Genomic DNA, 17,832 nt, shown 5'->3' with positions numbered 1-17,832 from the left:
TATCGCAGCAGAGCTTTTGTGGCCTCTTGTAGCTGCGATATGCGAGGCCATGGTCCCAAGATTTTCTTCAAGGTGAACGGTGTTCTATCTAGCTGATTGAGAGCTGTGCAGAGGTCATGTCTTTCGTTTTGAAAAGATGGGCAGTAGCGCAGTAGATGTTCTATAGTTTCCTCGGCACCGCAGGCATTACAGTCGGCGCTATCAGTCATTCCAATCAAAAACGTATATGCATTGGTGAATGGGACGCCAAAGCGTAAGCGGCACAGCATTGTTTCCTCATTTCGCAGAAGTCCTGGTAACAGCCGCAGTTGCATAGAGGGGTCGAGGGAATGCAATCGTTCTTGGGTGAATTCAGGTGTATGTGCCACTTCTCTAATGTCATACGGTGTGCGACCTTGCTTAGGTGTTGGGCTGCGTCGGTCCGCGATAAAGGTACAGAAACAAGGGTTGCTCCTACGTGTGCTTTCCTAGCAGCTTCGTCAGCGAGGTCGTTGCCGGAGATACTGCAATGGCCAGGCAGCCACTGAAACACGACGTCGTGTCCTTTCGTGATCATGCGATGGTGCATTTCTCGTATCTCCGACACTAGTTGTTCACACGACCCGCGACGAAGAGATGACAGAAGACATTGTAAGGCCGCCTTCGAATCGCAGAATATTGCCCACCGATTAGCGTGTTGGTTGTTAATGTAATCAACGGCACCTCGTGGGGCAACAAGCTCCGATCCGGTCGATGTTGTCATGTGAGAAATCTTGTATCGGACGCTAATTCATCGTGATGGTATAACCACTGCGCCGGTGGAGCTGGTCTGAGTGGAAGAGTCATCCATATATATGTGGACTCGGTCAAAGTAGAAAGTGTTCAAACAATCCAGAGCTGCTTGCTTCAGGGCCAAGGTAGACAGGTCGGTCTTCTTTCTTATCCCTGGAACCATGAGACGCACTTAAGGTTGTTTTAAACACCACAAAGCTGAGGTTGAACGTGCTGAGCGTGTGAAGCCCGATGGTAAACAGGCACGATGGATGCTAACGTCGTTGGAGAAGGACGCCTGTGGTCGTCGTTCTGGTAGGCAAGCAAGAGAGCTTGATTGCAAACAACTATATATAAATGTCGCACTAGCTCAGGGGCTACAGCGTATGTGGGTGAGCGCGAGATCATGGGTTAGAACCTTAACTGTGGCGGCCACATCTTGATGCAGACGAAACGAAAAATAATTGCATAGTTATATTGCATGCGCGTGAAAGGCCTCGAGAAGGTCGAACTTTATGCGGAACGCTCCCTCCAATATGGTGTATCTCATTACTGGAGTGTGTGCTCGGAAAGTTAAAGGCCAAATGCGACAAAAACAGGGCAACGTAAACAAATTGGAATCAGATAGTGATGATACAGCTCAATGACCGTGCAAAATTACGCCTGAAAAACTGTGGAATGAATCAGGAAGGGATCTCAGATGCGCCGAGAGAAACGCCACGAACCACTTTCCATCTGGCTGGAATGCGTCTATGTTGAAATAACCCACAATTATGATGGGAGTGAAGTCGGTAGGAGTGATCCAACCAAAGGTTAATACGCTTGGCGTTTGCGGCACGATATTCGTCCGTATTACGTGCCGCTCGCCGTCGCCACGCACATTCCCGCTTCTGTTCACGACGCTGTTCTTCGTAGGCGCGCTGTTGTTGCGCAGTTCTCACTGCACGCGGCCTACCCATTGCACGGGTGGAAGGGAACTGAGGTAAGGTTACGTGGTTTGCCTATAGAACCCGTCACGTCAAAGAGCAATACATAATTAACAGTGTCCATCCTGGTTGTAATTTGTTATTATGATATTTTTGAATCACAATATATTTTGACACTTCAGGTGAATAAACGAAGCTGAGGCACGCTTCTGCTTTATGCTTTAGCTCTGCGGTGGCCGCCATCAATTTGCCAACGCACATAAACCACCAGAACCTAGCGCATAAAAGCTCCGCTATATATATAAACACAGAAGAATCGCCACCATTAATGGCGTCATAGCATTACATGGGCTCGTTGCTGCGCCATTGTAGCACAAAATGTAGAGAGTAAGAGAGATCTGTACAAAAAGAAGGAACACGGAACATACGGCACCACGTGCGTGTCTCGTCTCCCACTTTGCCTCCGCATCTGTACGGAGCCAAATTTTTTCTTCCGTTGATTGATTGATTGCTTGGTTCCTTCAGTCAGCGGGCTTAATATCTCAAGGCGACACGGTGGCCTTGAGAGAGACCGTAATGCAGGTCTCCGGATAAATACTGGCAACAAACATTTTTTAACGTGCATCTAATCTACGCATACAAGCATTTTGGTAATCTTGCACCGATTATCTATCGGAATGCGGCTGCTGTTGCTGGCAGTCGAAGGTACGACTTTATGTTCGAGAGCAGAACGTCATAGTCACGGCGGCAACGCGACGAGTGCTCTGCTCTGCTTCAATATACATGCGTTACCTGTGGACGGTTCGGGCGTAAAACATGTTGGTTACTCCTTTTCTCTGTCATACAACCAATAAATACATAACTGTAACAATAAAATACATGAAAATGACAAAAACCCGCGTAACAAATAGATATAACGTCGCAACGGAGAGTGCACTTGACCTTCTTCCATGACACCAATGGAACCACAGCTTGCAGTGCTTACTGATTATCTTGATCCGAGATGTGCTAATGGATGGGCCCCCGCTCCAGAGGAGCCTGCGAGAGGTCATACAAAGGCGCGCCATAAATCGATCTGTGCTTCGTAGATATGGAGCACAGAGTTGAGGTTCAGTTTAGCGTGCCGCGTGATCATCGGCCCGAATCGTATCTCGAATACAGCTGACTGGCGTTGCCTGACGCACAGAGGGACCAGAAATGCGGGAATAACGTCAGTTATCTCGTCGGAAGCGAGGTTCGGTTGTTTCCAGCGCCGGGATTGCTTTTCGCCCATTCGTTGGCAAGTTACTAGACGCCATTGAGCAGGTTTTTTCCCGATGCTTATTTTGAGTCGGCTTGTTCGTTCCTGTCGGAACGCTTTATTCATGGCGCACAACGTGTAACGTCAGAGAAGCGAATCCCTTGGCCGCTCTATCGTTGAAGCGAATCCGGCTCTGACCCAAGCCCACTGTTCTCTCTATGCATGCGGCGGGCCGCTGAATTATCTTATTATTGCAGAGTCGTATTTCAAAAGAACTGTCGTCGTCGTACCGTACTGTGGGATGTCAAAAACAAGTAGAGAGCCCTCAGTAGTGCAGCTTTTGTGTGCAAGAAGGTGATAACTTGAGGCAGTACCGAGCAAGTTTCCAAAAACGGCTGCAGCAGTATGCAAGTCTTGTCGTTCACCATGTATTTTGTCCCGGAAAAAGAGAACGCAGAAGGCGACTTTAAAATTTTGTAGCTATTTAACAAATTGTATTTAATTGTAAGCAGCTGATACGTAAAGGCATTTTAGAGAATTGAATTCCTGGCTCTTATGGCGGTCTGATCTTACATATTCTCTAAGAGCCATGTGCGCGCCTGGAAGTATTTACCGATAAAGCAAGTAATAATAATATATATATATATATATATATATATATATATAATATTTGGGGTTTTACGTGCCAAAACCACTTTCTGATTATGAGGCACGCCGTAGTGGAGGACTCCGGAAATTTTGACCACCTGGGGTTCTTTAACGTGCACCTAAATCTAAGCACACGGTGTTTTCGCATTTCGCCCTCATCGAAATGCGGCCTTCGTGGCCGGGATTCGATCCCGCGACCTCGTGCTCAGCAGCCCAACACCATAGCCACTGAGCAACCACGGCGGGTATAAAGCAAGTAAGGTTTTTGACATGATGACATGCCTGCCAGTCTACGTAAAACATAGCCTTTACACGCAAATAAATGTTTTAACACTGTGATCAACCATGCAGTTTTCTTTACTGGACCCACTTGCATTTTGATACATGATATCTACGTTCCACATCGCCCGTTATCGGTGCTTGGAGTGAGGGTTGCGTGGTAGGCTAAAGCCCAGAAACGCCGTTCCCAGCTATAGGTCTACCACATGTGCCAGTGTGTTCGCGTATATTCATGTCTTGCATACTTGCGTGACACTGAGACGATCTCATGGTGATTTTATACACTGTCATTTATCTGGGCTGCGAGTTATTATTAGCACCAACTGATTTAGACGTGCTCCAAAAAGGAAACCTCTCCGAGGTCTCCAACGGTTCCTGTCCTCTCTCGGCCGATGCATATCCTACGTGCCCTAGTGTTCTAGTCCTAAGCGTCAGACGATTTTAACTGTGGTTTTCTTCCCTACGCGCACGTTATGCTGTCTCATTGAGGAGCAGTTGTCTGCTGTGCCCATAACGTTACCTCCCAAACTTGTCCTCACAATATCAATTGGAATATCATCCCACGTTTGCTATGTAATCACTAGGCGGAATCTCTCCGATAGTTTCATTTTGTATTGCTATGCAACCTGTCGTACTGCAGACGTCGAAGCGAGCTTTCCGAAAACGCCTTACATAGATAAGTACTCCCGCATTTTTTTTTTCCGCGCGCATGATGACCCTGAAAAAGTGAGAGATAAAAAAATTCATGCAAAAGCTCCCCTGGCAGTTGCCTAAATATGCATAAGCATTGTGTTACTTGCTTATCTCCATTCGTCCCTGTGTCATTGCCAATGTAATGAAACTGCATCCGGCCAGTACAAACGACAGCGCTGCGGCGACGCGAACTGGACCTGACGGTGGCATAACGTGCCTTGATCAACGCACACAAATTACTGCAGGTGGCGGCACCAGGTGCGCTGATGACGCTTCGTTCATTATAAGATGGTATCGCTCTTTATTACCTTATCCATCCGCGTCCAATCATTATGAACCGGGGTCAAACGTACTCCGGCGGCGACTGCGTAGGCACGGCCGCGCGGAACGTATCTTGAAAGCGATCTGCAATACGGACAGAGAGTGTGGGTTGCTGATAGCTTCGCGCGCTGTGTTTTCGTTGTTTCGCGCTGGAGATAGACACTGGGTCCCATATGTTCAAAGCGAGCTGTGAAAGGGGGGGGGGATGCATGTACAGGGGCATGAGCTGAGAGCTTTGTAAGCGCTATATTCTGGCCGTTTTGTTCGCGTTCAAGGGAAAGGCAGCACGAAAGTAAAGTCGCTGGCTGCTTCGGGCTCTATCTTAAAGGCGATTGTGTTGCGTGACGGACGAACAGGCGGTTTTTCTCGTTGGGCAAGCATAGAAACACTTACGCATTGAAAAACTTTATCACTGCGCTTTTCCCTCGACTTCTCGCCCTCAATCAGCGTGTGAATGAAACGTGATCGCTGTTGCGCCTGCGCGAACGGAGTCGAGGCGCATCGCGGTTTCTTCAAAATAATTGACGGACTTGTTCACTGGTCACAAACGTTGCACACCTCGAAAGGAGGGGAAAACCATGGTAAAATAACGTAGAGAAGCGTACAACTAATAACTAATCGCACTTTGTGGGAGTTCGAGAATGTACTGCCTGAAAACAGTCACGCAGGTGGAAAAGCTAACATCTTTTGACTGGTAACAGAGAGACTAGCATGAGAGCGAAAGAACCAAACGCAATATATCGAACACAGTGATGATGCACGCAAACGCGGCAAGCGCGTGGGAGCGAACGAACACGAGAAGGAGTGTAAAGCTGCCTCCTCACCTAGAAACATTCTCTGCCCGTCTCCGCTTCGTTGCATATAACAAGCTATAATATAACTTATGATGTTTGGAATCTGCCAGGGGAAGAATTAACCCGCCCTGGTGCTGTGTAAGTAGGCGAGACAACAGATGAAGGCTAACATTCCGCCCTGTGGTGTAATCGATAATACCGTCTACTATATGCACGGGCAGGAAACAGTCTGCTCAAGTATACGGTCACGGCTTCCCTTTCACCTGCTCACGTGTTACAGATATAGAGGGAGAACAAGGCTGCACCTTCGTTATTATACCTCTGCCGAAGGTGGAGATAAAATCGTTGTCACTGCAGCAGAGAGGGAACAACTGTTGACAGCTGAACTCCGGTCCTGGTTTGAGGGGTGAACAGGGAGCGCTATTCTTCAACCATGCCTAGAGGTCTAAGTCGATTACTACGCGCAACTGTCTTCGGTAGGTTTCATGATACAGCCCCAACTAGCAACTGCGCTCGCCTAGGTGAAGGTACTGCACATTCCTCTATCGTACTCGCCAGTTGTATTTAACGTCGGCGCACGAGGCGTGCGCGGGCATGCGTGAGGTAGCAGCGAATGCTCAAATGCCTATAGTCGCGCTACGACCCGTGCCGGAGAGACCGGTTATTCGCATGTACGGAGTGGCAGTGCTAGTGTGTCAACGCAGAACATTGTTTTTTTAATGACTGCCGCAACATCCGAAGCTTGCGATGCGCACAGTTCAGTGCGACCTTGAACAAGCGTTGCCAAGTTCTTCGATACCTTTAATGACAATAAATACTTTCCCCAAACCTCAATACTGCGGTTTTATGCATGCCAAGTTACGCACATGTGTCAGCAGCAGCCTGGTTTTCTTTTTAGTTCGCTAATTTAATTTCATGCTACGTGAATTCCAGTAAATGTCTATGTAAAACAAGAAAGAATTTGTGGGCATATTGTATATTTCTTGTCGCCAAATTCATTCTCTGATGCTGCACTATGGCCTCTCTATTAAATGTGATGGAACTCGACGACATGATCTGGAACGCCATTGTGTTCTTAGACGGGGCGAATCGAAACTAAACTTCTGGTTGCGGCACGACAATTTTAACGTTGTCTGCTAGTTGTACGCGAGATTCCTACATTCCAAGACAGGACCGGAACACGATAATATTCTTCAATGTGTGATCCATATTTTATTTATCGTTATTTCATATATGAGTGGCTAGAGTATTTTCTAGTATACTAGCTGCAACGTGTTTTGAGTGGTTCATGGTAACGACAACTTAATGGCGAGGCAGAAGGCTACAGAGAAATATGCCGCATCAAACGATGTCGTAAATATAGCTTCCCCATATGAACATTTCGTAAGGTAACTTATTCTGCGCCGTCCACAGAAATAAGGCTACGGGCTGGCAGCTAAGTATACCTATTAACTTGGGGTGCCTTTCTTCTCAGAACTTTTACTATCGATCTACCATCTTCTGCATACCGACTACGAAAGGTACTTTCTTTTTTCGCATAGCAGCCGGTCCATTAGCTTGAACAAATCCCGAAAGAAAGTAAATTGGTAAGCTTAGAACTTCACGTTGGCAGTAAGATAATGCTGTCGAGAAATTATACGAACCAGTCAAGCATAGACGGTAGAGTTGTGTCAGTTCTAAAAGAAGAACTTAAGTATGAAGTGAAGCACAAGTTTAACTGGCATTAGTTGTGCGTTGGGCTCCATAACGACCTCGGTCTAGTGGCTCTCGTTCTTACAGTGCAATATAATTATATTGTTTTGTAAAAAATGAAAATCTTGGAGCAAAAAATAAAACATCTGAATAAAGAAGCGTTGGAATAATCATCTCCCGCGGGCGCACTCACAATCCTGTATCGATTGGCGTTCGTTCCGTACGACGCTGGGGAGGTGAAATGAAATCTCCGTTTTCCCTAACGTAAATCAAACCCACAGCAAGCAGACCCTATTCATACGCTTCACCCCCCCCCCTCCTCTACTAATGTGTTGTAACATTCGCACGTGAATCCCAGGCACAATTCCCATTATTATTGACTGCCATACCGTTCCGTTAATGTGACCTTACTCCAAATGGGTTTCGCAGCAGTTTCCGATTTCCCGTGATCCGTAATTACCCCCATTTTTCCTGACCCTTTTCACGCCATCTCACTGAGTTCTCTTAAAGATTATCCCCGCTTCTATCGAATTGGAATTAAATGTAGTAGCAGCTTCTGAAAGTGTTTGTAAGAAGCTTTTAAAAAGCAAGACAAGAAATATTATGAAGATAAAATTTTAGCATGCCCACTTTTACGTGTTCAAGATTTCTTGATACGAAATTGAATAGATGATGTGTTTTCTCTGTGTTTTTACCCTTGAGTTTGTCCATACCAAGGCGGTGCTCTAGACAAGGCCCAATTCGCCAATTGGCCCACACATCTGCCACGTCCATTCTGACTGGCTTGAAACGATGTCATTGCAGGACGACAGAGTTTAGAATCGTACCCTGTGTCTCAAAATTTCATTGCTCAGTAGCACTTCTCTCAGCAATTCGAAAACTGCCGTGAGTTGAGTTCATTTATTTTAGAGCATGCATTGAGCTTCACATAAGTGATGGGGACGAGAAAAAATAAAGCTGCACTCAGACTGCTGGAACTTTAAAAACAAGATTGAAAAGAAAGTTTGAAAGGCGACTCAACCTGTATGTAGTTAACATCCATGAACGGGCCTCTTGAACCAGGATTGTGTGGGAAAGGGGAGTGAGCCCTAGTATGGTATGAAACAAATGATTTATTGCGAGCGCCACGCCCGAACGGCCTTAAGTCGACAAAAGCTTGTCGTTAAATCGCCCTCCAAATTTTATCCTCAGGTATTATCATCATCATCATCATAGTCATCTCACACCGGGAAAACACGGGGAAGGTGGGAGATGGAAACTGAAGACGATGAGCAGAACGAGAACAAGGTGAAAGCCAGAGTCAACGTTTCGACAAGTTGACTTGTCTTTGTTGAAGGAAAGGCCTTCATGGCCTTGAAAAAGAGAAGTCAAGTTGTCTTTGTTGAAGGAAAGGCCTTCAAGGCCTTGAAAAAGACAAGTCAACTTGTGGGGACTTTGGCTCCGGCTTTCACCTTGTTTTCGTTTTGCTCATTATCTCATACCCGATGGCACATGTCCAGCCCCAGAAGCTCATACTCAGAGTCATCACATACCTAATAGCCCGAGCCGCACATGTTCCGTTTCAATACCCGGTAACCCTAGGGACACATGCGCTGTTGCTCATATTAGGTCCTCATGCGTAGCGACAAATAAACTGTGACCCCACTAATCTTGTATTTAGCCTGAACTGTCTACGTCATCAGCCTGCGTAAGGCGCTAGAAGCGCACATATCGCATATGGGAAAGTAGGAGCGACTCCAGAGGAAAGCCTTCGACTTTAAAACGAAGCGCCTAGTTACCGAGTTCAATTGGCACCGCGAAATAGATGAGGTTTCATTTTCCTCGCACATGTGAGCGTCTGCAGATTGAACATACGTCACGAGAACGCCAGGCGTTCATTGATTTCAAATCATAACGTTGGGACGAATACATGTGTGTGCCGAGACTTCTTGCGCTTGTTATATGTCACGAAGGTCACGCTAAAAGGCTTACGTGGGTGGTAGAAGAGTAGATGCGCCATTCCTTTTCCAATATTATAGTGACTACGTGCTTGAGATCCCATTAAAGGCCATCATGAAGGTGAGCCTTAGTATCAAAGTAAAAAGTGGCATCTATTCCTCGCTTGAATTTCTGCGACATGCTTCTTTATGGCTCACGGCCATGAATTGTCTCGGTGATTACCTGACTGTTGTAGTAACTTTGTGCTAAAAACCTTGAAGGAAGACTGGAGCTTGAGGTAGGGCTGTTTATTAGGTGGTACTTCATCTTTTGCTAGAAAAACGATGTATGTGGTGGTAGTTAGCGCGCCTTCTCAGTTCACTTTAGTTCAGGCGAGTTATTCGCGAGATACTCGCGTTTGCTTTCGTCACTGCTGCTTTTGGGTACCGTATTACTCTTTTAGAAATTGCACGTGCTAAGACGCGGCTCCTGAACATGCAAATAGCAGAATCCATTTTCAGAGCAACTGCAATATTAAGGCAGAAGAAATCGGCTTGCAACAGAATTCAACGGCGATGCTAGTACGCGTAGACACAACGTTCGTACAAGCGTCAGGATATATGCACTGCTCAACCTCCGTTATGACGCCGACTGAGAGATACGTCAGGGTGCGTTTATTGGGTTTTTTTTTGCTTGTTTCTTTTTTGTGCGTCTTTAGTCAAGCTAACTGAGCGTCGGTGGCGTACGAGAGCTGCATTTGTTAAAAATGCGAAAATATTACAGTACTTTGAAGCCATATGAGCACATAAAGTGGTATCGGAGAGTAAGCAATGTTCTGATAAAAATGTCTCTCTATAAAACCGATTTGACGTGCCGTATCGGTCGACTCACGCGCACGGTGAGCATGTATGCTGGCGTAGGCTGCTTCAGGCAATGTCAATGCAAGGCAATGGCAAGTGTGTGTCGTTAGAGAAGTGTCGGCTACAAAGATACAGCTACGGAATGGCTACAAAGGCTACAGCTACGCTATGGGGCAGCCGTCTCCAACCGCGCGGCGTGTTTTGCCGTAGAACGCAATCGCACCCAATTGTGAACATCGTCACCTCGCACATTTTCCATCGAGCGTACGTGATATATAGATGCAGCCGATTTCGTGGTTGGAGCCCGGATTCTCCACTCTTATTTTTTGGGACTGTGGAGTTTATTGCGTAATATAGCAAACGCGGGACTTAAATTGAACAGTAAAATATTCACCATGAAAGCACGTGGTTTGGCGTCGCCAGATAAGCTATCTTTCAATTTATTGTTCAGTATTTTTTAGCATTCTCTACGGAATTAAACAAAAAGTTACCCACCGGTATATCCCCAAGCTAGAACGCTCGCACGCGTCCAGTGCCCTCTCAGTTCCATATTTTGACTATGGTAACATACGTGTGCAAACCACCATGTTGGACGCACTATACCGCTCTGTGGAAACCGGCACTCTGTGCGAAGCAGGCCTCAACTCGGCTGGATACCGAACTCCTCGTATATCTCTGCAGCGTTTGTTGCGCTGCATCCTTCCTCGTTTTGTGAGTAGAATCTCAATGAGGTGCACAAGCAATGTGCGGAAAAGCTCCCGGAGAATACGTATCAATATTTCTCGGGCGTAGACTCCAGCGATGACGAGGATTATGACGTTGCCGGAGTTGGTTTCGTCAGTTCCGCTTTCGTTGCAAATGTGAAAGAAGAGAAAGTGCAAGGCGTGGAATCTACAGGTTTATTGAGTACTGTGGAATACTGTGAAAAAATAACTTTCAACGAAAACGTCGCCTTCTCTCCCTTCCGCCACCTGCATAACGGCACTCGGGGGTCGTCCGAAGGCCTCCTGAATGTGGAAATAATCCGAACGCCGCATATTTCATGGACACATGCCTCTGTTAAACTTCAGAATTATTTCCAATGGACAAATACTTGCAGCGTTTAAGGCAAAACATGAGAGCCTGAACAGGACTTCTGAAGAAAGCAAGCAAAAAGCAGCCACGACCAGAAGCTCCCGATCCTGACAAAGGCAGAGCAAGCCTAGAGCCGTCTGACCACAAGACAGAGGATTGGAGAGGCTCATTGAAGATGCGCCACACTGCCTGACACAAATGAGAAGGGTGTTAACAGGTGGGCCCGATTATTATAAATCATATCATAAGAAGCCAACAAGCAATCACACCAATGAAAACATGGGGGAAAGTAATATAATTACTAATTGAAGTAAAGAAATGACAAACTCATTCAAATGAAAGTGGATGAAAAAACAACATACCGCAGTTGGGGAGCGATCCCACCTTTCCGCATTACGTGAATGATGCTCTACGACTTGAATTACCGCGGCGCCATCTTCCCATGCTCTTCCTTGGGTATTTATGTTTTACTACTATCACGTCTTCTCACGTCTTCGATTCCACATATTCGTATCGTACGCGTAATGCGAAGAAGTGTGATCGTTCCCCACCTGCAGCAAGTTGTTTTTTCATCCGCTTTCATTTCCAGTTCTTTATCACTTCCTTATTTCAGTTATTAGCTACAAGTGATTTGCCCTATGTTTTCCTTGGTGTCATTCTTTGTTGGGGTTCTTACGATACTGCCTGACATAGTACCACAACTGCTTCTCCAGTATCCACGCAGTAGAAGCATTGGTTGACGGTGTTGCAACTTTGACTCTTTGAACACAATTGTGTGCATACGTGCCAATTAAACAATATTTGTGGCTTTTTTGCCACTGACCAATATAGTTTTACTGAGGCCTACGTAGATGGCTCGTTGCGAAAAATATTTCAACGTGAGACGTGTTTTATTGAGGCGAAAGCCTTACATGGCTCATCGGCTGAAATATACGACGGCCGTGCGGCGTTGCGGCACAAAAATTCAAGTGCATTAGCCACGAAGCCATGAATTTGTTTATCAAAAAAAGAGAGCTCGATTATCTCTGGTCCCTTTGAAAGGGTGCCCCTCTAGGTAATCAGTGTGGCCACAAAAGTGTCTGCGTGTGGTTTTCCAGCTTTTAGCCATATTTGCCGAGCAATGCACTTTTGTCTTCTGAAGTTTTGGGAAGTTTAAGTACACCTATACGAGAACTGGAAATCAGTCTGTAGTTGAAAGTTAGGGCTGTATGCTTGTATAATTTGCCTTTCTGTGTCCCTATGATTCTACCTGCGCTACAAGAAAGTAGAAGGCACCACATACACAAGCCCATGTAGTGACCCTCCTCGATTAAAGTGCTTAATAAAAAAAATAACCATTCAGTGAGCCTGCGCATGGGTCCTAATGGTGTTCATGGACTTGCCACGACCGCTCTAACGTGCCATTAACCACGCAGAGCCAGTGGTGATCTCTAGGCGACCGAAAAAGAGAACAAGTAATGGGGAAAAAAACAAGTAATATTACGAAACAACAGGTTCGAATGAGAATGTTAAACTAAATTAATCATAGTCTCATGAGCGCGCAGGCTTTCGCCTTCATCCTCTTTAGCGTATGCTAAATTGCCTGTCAACTTTTTCGGTTACCATTCGAGGGTTGCTTGCTAAAACCGCATATAAAGCTACAAGTATGTAAAAAACGCATAACACAAATGTTGCTATAAATTTGACACGATGCTACCCACGTGCCTTAGCTTTTGTTAAGGTCTCGTTTGGTTAACCGCTACTTTATTAGTTACCTGTGGCGGGCACACAGGGCACCATTGTTGCGCCGTGCATGACGTGATTGGAGGTAAATTGAAGGTACCACTCGGCGTTAGAGGCATAACTCGGCAATACACTTTTCGATCCAAGCGGGAATGGTCGTTTTTGAGAGAGCTCACTCAGACATTTTAGGTACAATTATTCAAACTCAAATTTCTGCTGATCGCGAGTTTTGTCTCACAAGCGTGCAAGTTTTGTGCTGATCGCGAGTTTTGGCTCACAAGCGTGTAAGTTGTTGCAGAAATTACACGTTTTCTAGGCTATGGCTTACCCCGCGTTCGATACGTATGGTCCATAAATGGCCTGAGGAGGGGGGGGGGGGGACTCGAACAGCAAGAGGGATGCCGATGCCTGACCCCCACCTTTGACCACGGCAGGCTCGGTACCAACGGAAAACGAGCACGCTTGCAAGGTTAAACCGTAGGACTTTACTGCCCGTATCTTAAGTTAGGCATGTAAGCTTTGTAACGCCTAATAAATGTCGCTTATGCATCTGGTTTCGTTATTTCTATACCCTAGTGCCCATGCACTCTCAGCAGCTCGCACAAGATGTTTTTCGTACTCCACTGTGGCTGCGTCCTCCTCGATACAGCCTACCCAATACCTCAAAGCGAAGCTTTCTTTGCGAACCATGCGGACCGTGCCTGCCGCCTGCTTCTGCTGCTGCTCGTGCGTCATCGCCAAATAACTCACACTCTGCTCCGGGTCGGTGGTGCCATCTAGGAGCGATGGCTTGCACTACTTCACCCGCAGCAGTAGAATGTACAGGGGAGCAGCCGGCCTGCGCATGCGGGTTGTTGGCAGCTGGTGGAGAGGGCGAGGCCGCCACGCGGTGGAGAGCCGCGATGAGACGGGACAGAGGGCACCGGAGGAAATGGCCTCACATTGGGAATTCGTTTCGCCGCCTGGTAACCGCAAGGACGGTCGCACCTGCGCCTCCAAGGGGAGGTCGGGTGCCCGTAACAAAGTGCACAGAAAGCCAGCTTGCCCCTTTCAACCAATACAACTCTGGTTGCGTTCAAAGGTGCATTGCATTGCAGACCTCCTCGTTCGGGGCGCCCTTTAGCGTGATGACAATCTGCTCGTGAACACTGCCTCGTAAGCTTCGCTGTATATAGATTCGAACAAGGCACGTTGGACTTGCTGCCTGTTTTTCCTCTGCAAATGAGAGTGGCGGTTGAATGAGTACTGATCGAACCATGTGCCATGTGCTGTGCTTCCTATCGGTGACGTGCGAGAGTGGCAGTTAAACTTGGTCTGTGAAACGGGCCGTGAATCTTTCCGCGTACTTACTGCTGCAGCGCAGAATTGACGCACGCCTGCTGGCGATGAAGTTGTTGCATTTCTGTGACTTACGCGTTATGCTTCTTCATGCGTCTCAGAGCACAGAAACGCCATATTAAGGCGTAAACCTTTAGTGGCTCATGACTGTCCGTCCACCGTCCGTGGTGGACGCAGGAAAGCGGTGATCAATCACAGCCGGTGACATTGCGCTTGCATCCCATGGTCGCGGCCACGGCGGCGTCCATTCGCAGAACAGTTCAGACAACAGTAACAGAGTCAGTCATAGATAGGCTTTTGCCTATCGCAGTTTAGCTCAGCAACATGGCCCTAGATTTTGGCACCCGAGCGATGATCACCCGTCTTTGTGCTAAGCAATGAGAGAAACAAAATAACTGACCACACGAAGAGACGTAGCTACTTCGGGAAAATTATTCAACAATGGCTAGAATAAGGAAACTAGTGCAATAATTGGTTGACTGAATATGGAGTACAAAACCAGCACCGCAGTAATAAAGATAGCGGAAATAACATGTGAGTACGATGTGTTCCGATATGTACAGGTGTGTAGGGGAGAATGATACCGGCATGAAGTAGCCCGTGTGTATATAAATTCCAAAATTGGGACGTACATTGCTCATTGCATAATCCTAGACAGCGTTGCCTGCTGTGTCATGGGGCACTTTCACAAACTGCGTGATACAGTGAACTGTCCAGAACAGTCCAGAACTGTCCTACACAGTACATGCATAGCGCGTGGGTTGTTGTTATATTGAAATGCGGCATTTTATTTGTCATTAGTCGCTTATAAAAAAAAAAAGCAGCACTGAGTTAGGGTGCTGGGTCGTTGTTTGTTTCCTCTGCATGCTTTTGTACAAGAAGACCTCCTTAAAAGACCAAAACTTATCGGGGTCAGTGTAGTACTTGCATTGCATACTTGCGGACATTTGTAGTCGCAACAGACTTCCCAGTGATGCAGTTATGTCGGTGCTTCCCCGCCTCATAAGCATTTAGGTTGGAAATGATTACATACGTAAATTTTTTTCAGACTTGTCTTGACGTGTATACAATAAATATGTGGCAGTAAATCCACAAAATCGCGTCTAAGGCATGCACACATGTCGTAATGAGCCCATCTGTATAGGTCAATGTGGAACCGCAATAAAGCAGTGAACTGTGCATCGGTTCTGATAAACTCAGCTTTCTGTTACAGAAAAACATGGGCGCGCTGCTTTGGCGGTAGAATTATAGAAGATTCCAACGCTCATGTTTGTCACATGAACACACGATTCAGCTAATAGTGGTGCCGAAAACACGTACTAAAGCAATTTTCGATGACGTTCGCACAAAACAGGGGCAGTGAGCAAAGTACGGACCCTCCGTCTTTTATGCAATTCACAGATGATTCACGGTGAAGCTGGCGTTCTTCACAATAATGGAATGAAGCGCATAAATCTATGAGAGGGTGACATGCATGGGCACTCTCGCAACCTGCGTAATACAGTGAACAGTTCAGAACTGTCGTGCACAGTATATGCATAGCGTGCACAAGCATGGCGTGTTACTTTTCGACGAGCCAGCACTCCCTGCTGCGACGTTATCGCGAGGGGATTAGTGCCCAAAACAACGCGAAGAACACTCACCTGTCCATACGTCCTGCTTTCGGTAGGCATCACACTGCGAAGTGCTGTTTGTTGCAAAACTGGCTTGGAAGCAATGACGTCAATACATCCAGGGTTGCGGCCTTCGGCTGGTTCTCACAATAAACATGGCAACGTGGTATGCAGCGCGGTTTCCAGGCCACGACTACGTGATTTGCCGTCAGTGAGCTGCTCCTCCTAGTCGCAGCAGGTTTAGCTGTTCGATCGTAGCTACGTGATGTGCCACCGGAGCACGTGCCTAGGTCACGCGGAGACCGGACTGCTGGAGCAAGGCGTCTACGACCGCGCAAACAGTAGCAGCCGCAGCTGAGGACCTGCATGGGCTCATAGCGCTCGTTGTTAAAAGACAGCCACAAATAGAGAGCTCTGCGCATAACGCACGCGAGTGTTTGAACAAAGCACAAAGAAACAGCGCGAAGGACAGAGAGAGGAAGGCCTGCTCACAGATGGAGGGGCGTTGATACAAGTAGCGCGAACTTAAATTGGCGCGACGGTCGGCGACGCCAGCAAACAGAGGGAAAACATCCGGCGGTCCATGGTTCGTTGGGAGCCTTGTTCTGGGGTTCGTCTAAGCTTTCGCTCCAATTGGCGCCAGATTTCTGCGGAGCGGGCATGGTTGGACAGAGGCACTCTGCTTGATGTGTGCTACAGCTAGTAGGCGTCGCTTACGCGAGCTGACCTCTTTGCTCATGCGATAGTGTCTTAGCATTTTTTTTGTTGTTTTTGTCGATTTGCGCATTCGTTGCGTGTGTTCGCGGGAAACACTTGGGCTTTTAGACCATTCCAGCTTCATGTTTTTCCCGACTAAACATACGCTAAACTCATCACTTCATTATAATTAGCGGTGATAAATATAACACTAGATGTCCACTAAGAATGACTTAGGCGTGTGAATGCAGACGAATTTATGGAGTCTTTACCATATCCCTCTTCCCCTATACTGAAAAGAGATGAAGCCAAATTTGTAAAACGATAATCCTAGCATGAAAGAAAATGATTAACATGATTTACGAAATATGCGTCTTCTGCGTGTTTACTTGATGGTTGTTTTATTTCAGGCCCGTTTGTTTGTAACATAACTTGCGATTCATTCGATAAGTTCATGACGCCTTCCAATTTCTTCATGGAACCATTGAAAAACGGCTCATTTACTGTGCTGTAGCTTACTGCGAATTTCGGACGTGCTTCTGGTTAACCTCCTCGCCTTTACTCTCTTCTTTTATTTCTTTCTCTCTCTCTCACAGTCATAGAAAATGACAGAAATTCGAGCTAAATCAATGCAAATCAGATGTGTATGAGCTCGTTCTCGTTAATAAGGCAACAGGTTCAGAACATATTTGTCGAAAATGTACTGCACGCAAGCAATGCTTAACAGAAAAGAAGAAATGAAAATATGAAGGGATAAAATCAAACCTAACAGGGAGAAAATTTAAAAAAATATCCTTTTCAGAAGTTGCGCCATTCTGCCTCAAGTTCCATACGTCATGGAATGCATTACATATGGCTGTTAAAACTTGACATAAACGGTTGCGCGGTGACATTTGTTTCTCTCAGAAAAACCAACAGGAAAAAAAAAGTGGGAACGAGCTTTCGTTGCTTGCCATGCCTACAAGGCTCAGTCAGTGGTCTGATAGGACATAAGCGCTACGTACACCGAGCACCAATATAAAAAGGAAACATGAAAATTGTGTTCGAAGCAACTCTTTTTTCTTCTTTGTGCACACTTGTAACGAGGGGGAGTTTTGCGAAGGTATAGAACAACCCAACAAATGACAGCGGGTCAGATTCTGACTTGCACGTTGGCAAGAATCGCTGTTTGAACACGCACAGAATCTTAATTAATCTAATTATGGGGTTTTACGTGCCAAAACCACTTTCTGATCATGAGGCACGCCGTAGTGGAGGACTCCGGAAATT

General features: G+C 46.4%; 1 protein-coding gene across 1 annotated transcript in view; it reads right to left on the bottom strand.

The window, feature by feature from the left end:
- Nucleotides 1-16,243, bottom strand: part of LOC142560557 (cholecystokinin receptor type A-like) — a 142,730-nt gene extending 126,487 nt beyond the window's left edge. Inside the window, exon 1 of the mRNA XM_075672757.1 lies at nt 15,898-16,243. The gene's annotated coding sequence lies outside the window, so the exon portion shown is untranslated. The remainder of the gene's footprint in view (nt 1-15,897) is intronic.
- Nucleotides 16,244-17,832: the final 1,589 nt, after the last annotated feature.

The sequence above is a fragment of the Dermacentor variabilis genome, chromosome 10, assembly GCF_050947875.1.
Source record: "Dermacentor variabilis isolate Ectoservices chromosome 10, ASM5094787v1, whole genome shotgun sequence".
NCBI lineage: Eukaryota > Metazoa > Arthropoda > Arachnida > Ixodida > Ixodidae > Dermacentor > Dermacentor variabilis.
The sequence above is the reverse complement of the archived record's forward strand: the minus strand, read 5'-3'. Positions and strand labels throughout refer to the sequence as shown.